Here is a 9,308-nt window from a genome sequence, read left to right on the forward strand (position 1 = left end):
CATATTCAGAGAAGGCAATGGCACCCCACTCCAGTACTCTTGCCTGGAAAATCCCATGGATGGAGGAGCCTGGTAGGCTGCAGTCCATGGGGTCGCTAAGAGTCAGGCACGACTGAGTGACTTCACTTTCACTTTTCACTTTCATGCATTGGAGAAGGAAATGGCAACCCACTCCAGTGTTCTTGCCTGGAGAATCCCAGGGACGGGGGAGCCTGGTGGGCTGCCGTCTATGGGGTCACAAAGAGTCGGACATGACTGAAGCGACTTAGCAGCAGCAGCAGCAGCATACAGGGTTATTGTCATGATCATTCTAAATTCCATATGTATGCGTTAGTATACTGTATTGGTGTTTTTCTTTCTGGCTTACTTCACTCTAATAGGCTCCAGTTTCATCCACCTCATCTATTCTTTTTAATGGCTGAGTAATACTCCATTGTGTATATGTACCACAGCTTTCTTATTCATTCATCTGCTGATGGACATCTAGGTTGCTTCCATGTCCTGGCTATTATAAACAGTGCTGCGATGAACATCAGGGTACACGTGTCTCTTTCCCTTCTGGTTTCCTCAGTGTGTATGCCCAGCAGTGGAATTGCTGGATCATAAGGCAGTTCTATTTCCAGTTTTTTAAGGAATCTCCACACTGTTCTCCATAGTGGCTGTACTAGTTTGCATTCCCACCAACAGTGTAAGAGGGTTCCCTTTTCTCCACACCCTCTCCAGCATTTATTGCTTGTAGACTTTTGGATTGCAGACTTGGCAATTTCCCTTAGGGAGAGAGAGTTCCAAGAGACAGGAAGTGAAAGCTGCTAGTTTCCTAAAGCCTGTATTTGGAACCTGACACCATGAGATTTCTTCCATCATACTTTTTTTGTTAAAGGAGCCACAAACCAGTCCAGATTCAGGGAACTGGATATAGGCTCCAATTTTGATTGGAGAAGAGTCAAAGAAAGTGTGGTCATTTTAAATCTGCTTCAAGGGGTGATGAGAGGTAGAGCTCTAGACGAGGGGGTTAGGAGAATGCCTATACTCAGGAGGTCCTTGTATGACATTTGATCATGTTCAAAATTTATCTGGTAGGTAATGTTAGAACCAGTTTAGGCTTTAACTATGGAAATACTAGTGTCTAGACATTGTAGATAAAATGGATTCCTTTCTTCTAAAGTTGCAGTGGGAACATGAGAACCATAAGGAACAGTTAAGATTAAAGTATTAATCTTCAATTCTGAAAGATCATTATTTTCTTCCAGTACTGTTCCCCTGAAGAGAAATTCTCTAATGGCTACAGATGGGGCTCAAGAACAAGGAGATGCAATTGCAACCAGGATGTCTTGTGGATAAGAGGTGAGCTTGGAAAAGGTCTTTGCCTAGTACTGAGAATTTCTTGTTTAGTTTTATTGCTTTGATTTACACAGAGACTATTTTGAGGTGGGAGAATTAACCAGTTTTAGGAGGTGGGTGCTGCTTTTTTATATAGTGCAATAGTAACTTACCTTAATGGAGCTGGTCTGATTCTGGAGTAATTCATGAATAACTGGTTTTAGGAAGAGTATAGACAGATTCCACTTTCTACACACACTTACATAAGCATTGATTAACATTTTCTACCCATTCCTCTGTATCTATTTTTAAAATGAGAGCTGAAGAATTTCAGAAGTTGCTCATGGAAGGAACATTTTATAAAGTTATGAAACTTAAAGCAATCTGACTTTCATCAACAAAATCCCATCTGGGATTGCCACGTGTGCAAGTTCTATGCTAAATGGGAGAGTTCCTATTTTATGTGTAGATTTGTAAGTTATCAGGACTAAGTACCTGATATGGATAATATGTTTCTTTCTTCCCCATATAAAATGAACCACTTACCTCAAAGTAGTTTCTACTTTTCTAATCATTTCCCAAGACATAGAACTTTATTTATTCAAAAATTCTTGTATCCTGTTCGTCATGTGACAGGTATGCTTTGAAGTCTTTATGAAAAATAACTCATTTTCTCATCATTACTACTCAAGGAAGGCAATACTGTTATCATCATCCTCAGTTTTGTAGAGGAGCCATAGAACTATTACAAACACATGTAATAAATAACAGAGCTGGGACATGAACCCATTCAGCTGGCTCCAGAAGTCACATTCTCAAGCACTATGCTTTGTTACTTCCATTTTCCCCTTAACACCACTATATTAGCCTCTACATAACTCCACACTAGCTAGACTCACACTATTACTATAAGATTTCCAGGAGTCAAATTTTTTATCTATTCTTCTGTGAATCCATGGTATCTGGCATTGGACTTAGCAAATAGAAGTTACTGAGAAATAGGTTTGCCTAAAGGAATGAAACTGGGTTAATAATCAGAGGTATAAATGATTCTTAGACCTTCATATCTATCATTTGTTGTTGCTGTTTAGCTGCTGTTGCGACTCTTTGCAACCCCACCAACTGTAGTGTGCCAATCTCTTTGCCTGAAATTTTCCAGGCAGAAATGCTAAAGTGGGTAGCCATTCCCTTCTCCAGGAGATCTTCCCGACCCAGGGATCGAACCCGGGTCTCCTGCATTGCAGGCAGATTCTTCAGTTTAGCAGGATTGTATTATCCAACAATTAAGATGTCTACTTATGCTTTCCACTTTCACTCACATCGGCATGAATTTATACATCTATCCCATTTCTCCTGTATGTCTAAGCACTCACATTTTCTTGCTCTCCAGAAAGTTTCATAGGAAGTCTTATAACTTAAACTTGATTCCAAGACAAAGGTTAGTTTGCAAAGACTGCACAAGCACTAAATATCATACATGAATCACAAGGTTAGTTGGCATTTCTGAATCACATGGCTCTTAACATAATGAAATTTTAAAAGGAATGCCATCTTGCTCACTAGCTAATGGTTTTTTGCCCTATTGAGAAATTATTTCTTTAACATTAGTAGGTTAATCAAGATTGATATCTGTGAACTATAAACTCCTAAGTATACAATCTAATTGAGGGCACTGTTGACAAAATCTCTATTTTATAGGCAGGTCACTGAACAAATATCACTTACCAATATGTCACAGACATTTGAAAATGTACAGATTCAGCAAATATTGTTCATTTGTTTCATTCATTTTTTCACTGTCTTTTTATAGTGATGACACATTTTAAGATTAAAAAAAGCCACACTTTAATCATTGGACTACATACATTCAATTTTAAAACAGGCCTCTTGATAAATAGAAAGATTTTAAGAAGTTAATTTTTCCCTGGATAAGAGAGCAATTTATGATAAACTTACAATAGTAATCCTGGTTTCTCAATTTTATTGATTTGAGTTCTTAGAAGAATTCAGCCACTTTTTATTCTGAGAAAAAAGCATATAAACATATACAAATGATCTCTCTATATACAAATATATATATCTGAAATACTTCCAATATTTAAAGCTATTTTCTCTGAAACTTCTTAATTACAAATACACTGTTTTACATCTTCTACATCTTTTCTGAAAATGAAATTATGTAAAAACTGAGTCATTTTGTATTACAGGATTCATGTATATAATATTCCTTGTATTCCTTGTAAAAATGAAACAAAATCTTTTCTTTTTACAAAAACCAGAGACTCTGAAAAAAATAAACATATGAAAAGATAATTTCAATATTGTTTTAATAAAAGCATGCTTTTCTTATTAGGTCTTAGGATGGATTTAAGATGCATGAAACAAATCAGGAATATTTTAACTGCAATAGCACACACTTTGTTGTTGGTCATTTTCTCAGTTGTATCCGACTCCTTGTGATCACATGGACTGTAGCATGCCAGGCTTCCCTGTTCTTCACTATCTCCTGGAGTTTGCTCAAACTCATGACCATTGAGTCATGGTGCCATGTTTTGGGGACCTAATAGAATTGCAGACCAGGAGTCTCCATCTCCTGGTTTCATGATGTTATCCTAGTTCTCACGTGTTGCTGTGAATCTGGCTTGTCAGCTGTCTCGGCATTGAACCAAGAAAAGATCAACCTTTATCTCACTTCTCATTTTTAAATATATATGAAGGGCAGCACAGAATATACCAGATGAAATGGTATATTGTAGCAAAATAGTTTTGAGATATTATCTTTTTCTTCGACTAGGGAATCACCATATCCAGGAGGAAGGTCAGACAGCTACCAAGGCAGATTTGATAGTGTTGAGTAAAGTTGAATGAAAAGTGAAAGTGAAGTCGCTCAGTCATGTCCGACTCTTTGCAATCCCATAGGACTGTAGCCTACCATCCTATGGGATTCTCCGTCCATGGGATTCTCCAGGCAAGAACACTGGAGTGGGTTACCATTTCCTTCTCCAGGGAATCTTCCTGACCCAGGGATCGAACCTGGGTCTCCTGCATTGGAGGCAGACGCTTTAACCTCTGAGCCACCAGGGAGCAGCAGAGACATGTATTCCCTAGTGGTTTATTGGCTAAGCCTCTGTGCTCCTGATACAGGGGACCCTGGGTTCTATCCCTGGTCAGGGAACTAGATCCCACATGCCACAACTAAAGATTCCATGTGCCCCAGCTAAGACTCAGTGCAGCCAAATAAATGTTTTTTAAATAATATTAATAAAATAAAGGCCACAGACTTGATAATCAACCTAGAAGAGAGGTGCTATATACATGACAATGGAAGTCCCCAGTATAGAGATGGCTTTGGTAACTGAAAATGCAAACCCTAAGGAAAAAACAGATGTACAATAATCTGTCTTCCTGATATCTTATCCTGAGGTGTCCTATTTCCAGGTTGGAGGCCAAAGAGAAAGCTCAGCTCCTAATCATTTTATGTCTGCTTTCCTTTCCTGGTGTCCCCAGACACCAGGCTGGGGACAGAAATCATTTATAGAACAGATTGGAAGAGATCTTCAAGATCATGAAACAGTTCTCCCTTCCTTGTAGAGAAAAGGCGAGGTCTAGAGTGGTTAAGTGAGTTGTCCAAGATACACAGCTCTTTAAGACCTAATTCATATAAAACCAGAAGTGAAGTCCCAAACTCCCAATGTCACTTTTTGACAACATGCCCACAGTAAAGTGATTGCTAAAAAATTATCACAAAGGCCAGGAGAATGTTATTCATATATGAAGGAATGATTCAACAACTTGGATTGAACCCCTCTCTGCATTTCAACAACAGTCATGCTGTTTACTCAATATTTTTTTAGTTTCTAAGAATCCAGTCACTATTCCTGTTGTTAATTCATAGATTGTAACCTCTTATTTGGGCGGTAGTTGAATGGATCAATGCCTTGGGAGATGAAGTGACATGCTCAAGGGCACGCAGTTAGTCACCAAGCTGCTTTCAGGTAGATGAGTCTGGTCTTGTGGCTTTCTCCCAGAATATCACATTTTATTCAGAGACTTCTTTGGGGCCCCAAAAATGCTGGACTCCCAAGTCCTTCAAGGAGAGGATGATCGGAGGTGGATGCTGTAAGGCACAGTATCTCTTTGTTTACTCTAGGAGCCACTAGGGCTTTGGAAGTTCAGGGAAGGACAATCTTATGAGCAGGGTTCCCTGGTGGTTCAGATGGTAAAGAATTTGCCTGCTATGCAGGAGACCTGGCTTTGATCCCTGCATTGGGAAGACCCCCTGGAGAAGAGAATGGCTACCCACGCCAGTGTTCTTTCCTGGGAAATCCCATGGGCAAAAGAGCCTGGTAGGCTACAGTCCATGGGGTTGCAGAGAGTTGAATATGACTGAGCAACTGAATACTTCTCACTTCCAATCTTATGAGCCCCCTTCCAGAACCTAGGATTTACCACGGTTGACATTGCATTTTTTAGGTCACTGCCTGGTGCCAGTACATTTTGCCAAAAGGCCGTGTTGTGACACTGCACGAAGGCCAAAAGTTGTTTTGGAAGTCCCTGTGTTTGCTGAATTTCAGGATAGGAGATAGTCTGTGTAAGGGGAAAATGATGAGTTTTTATCAAAGATAAAAATGCAATGCCTTGTCCATTTAATTATCTTCCAGGCAGGAACCCATAAGCTTATTTCTCTGGTTTTAAAGCAAAAAATACACAAGAATATCTTTCATGCATGTGTGCATGAGTGCTAAGTTAATTCAGTCGTGTCCTTGCCAGGCTCCTCTTTCCATGGGATTCTCCAGACAAGAATACTGAAGTGGGTTGCCATGTCCTCCTCCAGGGGTAGGGATCAAACCCACGTCTCCTGCAGCTCCTGCATGGCAAGCGGATTCTTTACCACTGAGCCACCCTGGGGAAGCCCAAACATCTTTCAACCCAGTGCCAAAAACTGATATGAAATGGAAAAGTGAATGCATAACTAAGGCAGGTTATGGGAGAATTCACATGGGCGTGCCCCAACTACTTGGAGCTCTTGCTACCTTTGCAGATGGTTGAGGATAAGGGACTGTTGCTATACACGCTGGCAAACATACACACTGGCCCACAAGTCCAGATTGCTGGGTCAGAAGATTTCAGCCCCTCAAAGGCTGAAATGATAACATGTGATGGGCCACACTAACCTGTTATGGTTTTGAGGGCCTGGATACTTTGAGGACACGAAGTGCATTATCATGAGCTCTGAGAGTCTGCAGGATTCTGTCTTCAGTTAGTGCAATAGTACATTGTGCTGCCATTGACTTTGGCATGCACTGTTCTGCCTGAGGCATTAGATGTCTAATTTGATCAAAATCAGACCCTATAATTTGAATTCAAGCCAAGCCACAATCAAATCACAAAATTTCCAAAGCTGCCACCATCTTGGAAATGTCAAATGCTGCATGGGGGAGCAGGAAATGACTCTTCAGGGAATCAAGGAGCCTGTTTTAATGAATTTTGTGTCTGGTCCTTATATGAGGCCATTAGATACAATTTAAATGTCTTGATTAACATTTTATTACTTGACATGACTGCTGGAAAAAAAAAATCGTTGCCCATGCACCACACATATCAAAATATCCTAAACTCCTTTGAGTTTCAAGGTGCTAAATATAGAGCTTTTGGGCCACTTAGATGGTGTCTGAAGTCTGCCCGATACTTGGTGTGAAAAATAAACCTGAGAAAAAGGGATGTTTTTCTCTGCTCAGATACTAGGACCCGATCTAAGCTTGGCCAGCTTTGGCAGTCACTGTCGGACCTCCCGGCTGTCTGAGGAATTGTACACTCCTTTCTAAATCCTTTCGGAAATTGCCAGTTTGATAGAATAACATTGCAGGAAACCACTCAAATTGAACATATTTGTTGTTTTATGTTCTGCCAGGCAAATGTCAGAACAATGCCAGGAGACCAGAGTAGGTCAGAATTGGAAGGGGCAGCAGGGGAAGTGAAGGGAGGGAACCAGGAGCGAAAGAGACAATGAGAAGAGAATGAAAAGCTATTTTAATGGGGAATTTTAAACACATAAAACTCTTGCTTTTGAAAATCAAAAGCAAAATAAATCACGTCTTCTCAATTGTCTCGCGGTTCACAGGGTGACATCCAATCTGAGAATATTTTCTTGTAGAATTTAATAATTGTGGTCAACAATTTTCTGGTAAATCTCGATCCACTGGTCAATATGCTGCCAACAATGAAGACAAAATTGATGGCTTACATGGAGAACACACTGATGGAGCCTTATTTTTCAGTTTTATTTCATTTGTCTTGACTATGCGTCTATTTTACTATGGGGGTCTTTTTTCCCCCACTTTGCATATTTCAATTATACAGCGTGTCATATAAATTATTTTAATTAATTCGGGACAGCAATTTGCCATAATCATTTCTTCACTCTCCTGTTTGAAGTCCCATGGCAACATGGTTTTTTTTCCCTAAGTCTGACAGTATATTAGATCTTACTGGTAGTGATCCCGAGTACTGCAGAATTAATTTTTCCAGAAAGATCAGCATGGGTAAAAGGCTGCATGAACGATCTTGCTAGTATTGCCTTTTTTTTTTTTTTTTTTTTAAGTGGCTGACTCATAAATTAGGAACTTGATTCTCTCTCCCTGGCTTTGGATGGTTTCCTAATGAGCAGAAGGGCTGTTTTATTTATTTATTTACCAACCGATGTGGACTCAAACCCTTGATAGCCCTTTAACATCTTAGTGACTGCAGTTATATTAGGACTGCAGGCACTCAGTGCTGGCTTGATTACTAGAAAAACCTTTTTGCCTCATCCCCACTCAAGTATTGAACCCAGGGCCAAAAGCATGCTCTCTATGTTTGCCAGATAATCATTACATTTTAGCACACTGAACAAATACTATACCAATTAAAATTGAATGTCACTTTAAAGTCAATAAAACTACTTTATTTTTCAGATAAGCTTTAAAAAAAAAAAAAAAAAAGCCTGTTGCTCCTTCTAAATTAGCTAAATACATTTGTTTTGGCAGCGGCCAAGTAGTGAAAACTATATCTTATTTTCAAATATGTACCAGCACACCCGTCATTTTTTTTTAATCTGATTTTGGATGAATTGGTCTTTGGAAAATATTAATGTTTGATCTTAGATCTATGTTCATCTAATTGCTCTAAAACTGGGAATTTGCTTGTGATGTGCATGCCAAAGTATTTTGTGTGTTCCATGGATAACTCTGGTAGGTCTGTTGGTAGATACTATTTTTACTTACTTAGCAGGAAGGAAATGGATGTGCAGAGGACATAAAGTGGGTTGTTCAGCATCACAAAGAGTTACGCCAATGGAATTAAAGATCAGCAAACTTATTGCCAAATCGTGGTTGGACAAACATACATTTGTGAACTCATTTTTGTTCTGCTCTAATACGATCGCTTTGCCAAAGCAGCATGAGAATAAGAGGATCATTTGCTACTTTCACAGGCCTTCAGGCGAACGGAGTCAAGTGAGAATTACACACAGCTTATATAAGGAGTCTGTCCAGTTTCCGGGTAGGCTGAGGAGGTGTGCACATATGTTGTGTGATTATAGAGATACAAAAAATGTCTCTGTTCTGTATCCCCTGAACTGCTGTTGTTAAGTTTAGACAGCTTCAACAAGATGAACTATTCTGAGACAACTTTTTCTAATACTGTCCATTGTTCATCAACTAGTGGAAGGCTCCATCCCCCACCCCACCCGATCCCACCCAATTTACCTTGTCTGATTTTATCTACCCCCAGCTCTCAGTATACATGTTCTCTCTTCACCAGGTCTTCTCTAATGCCTCGGCTGTGAACACTAGCAAAGAATGAGTTTTACATTTTTAAATAGTTGGGAAAAAGTTCAAAAGGTCATTGAATGACATATGAAAAGGATAAGAAATTCAAAGTTCCGTGCCTGTAAACCGTCTTCTTAGAAAACCCCATTTGTTTATACAGTATCTCAAACCACTTTTACT

The 9,308-nt window shown here is 39.5% G+C and overlaps 1 non-coding gene across 1 annotated transcript; it reads right to left on the reverse strand.

Moving 5' to 3' along the window:
* Window positions 1-4,331: 4,331 nt before the first annotated feature.
* TRNAW-CCA (transfer RNA tryptophan (anticodon CCA)) lies at window positions 4,332-4,404 on the reverse strand. Its single transcript has one exon. It is a non-coding gene; the product is annotated as a tRNA-Trp (tRNA).
* Window positions 4,405-9,308: the final 4,904 nt, after the last annotated feature.

The sequence above is a fragment of the Bos mutus genome, chromosome 12, assembly GCF_027580195.1.
Source record: "Bos mutus isolate GX-2022 chromosome 12, NWIPB_WYAK_1.1, whole genome shotgun sequence".
Lineage (NCBI taxonomy): Eukaryota > Metazoa > Chordata > Mammalia > Artiodactyla > Bovidae > Bos > Bos mutus.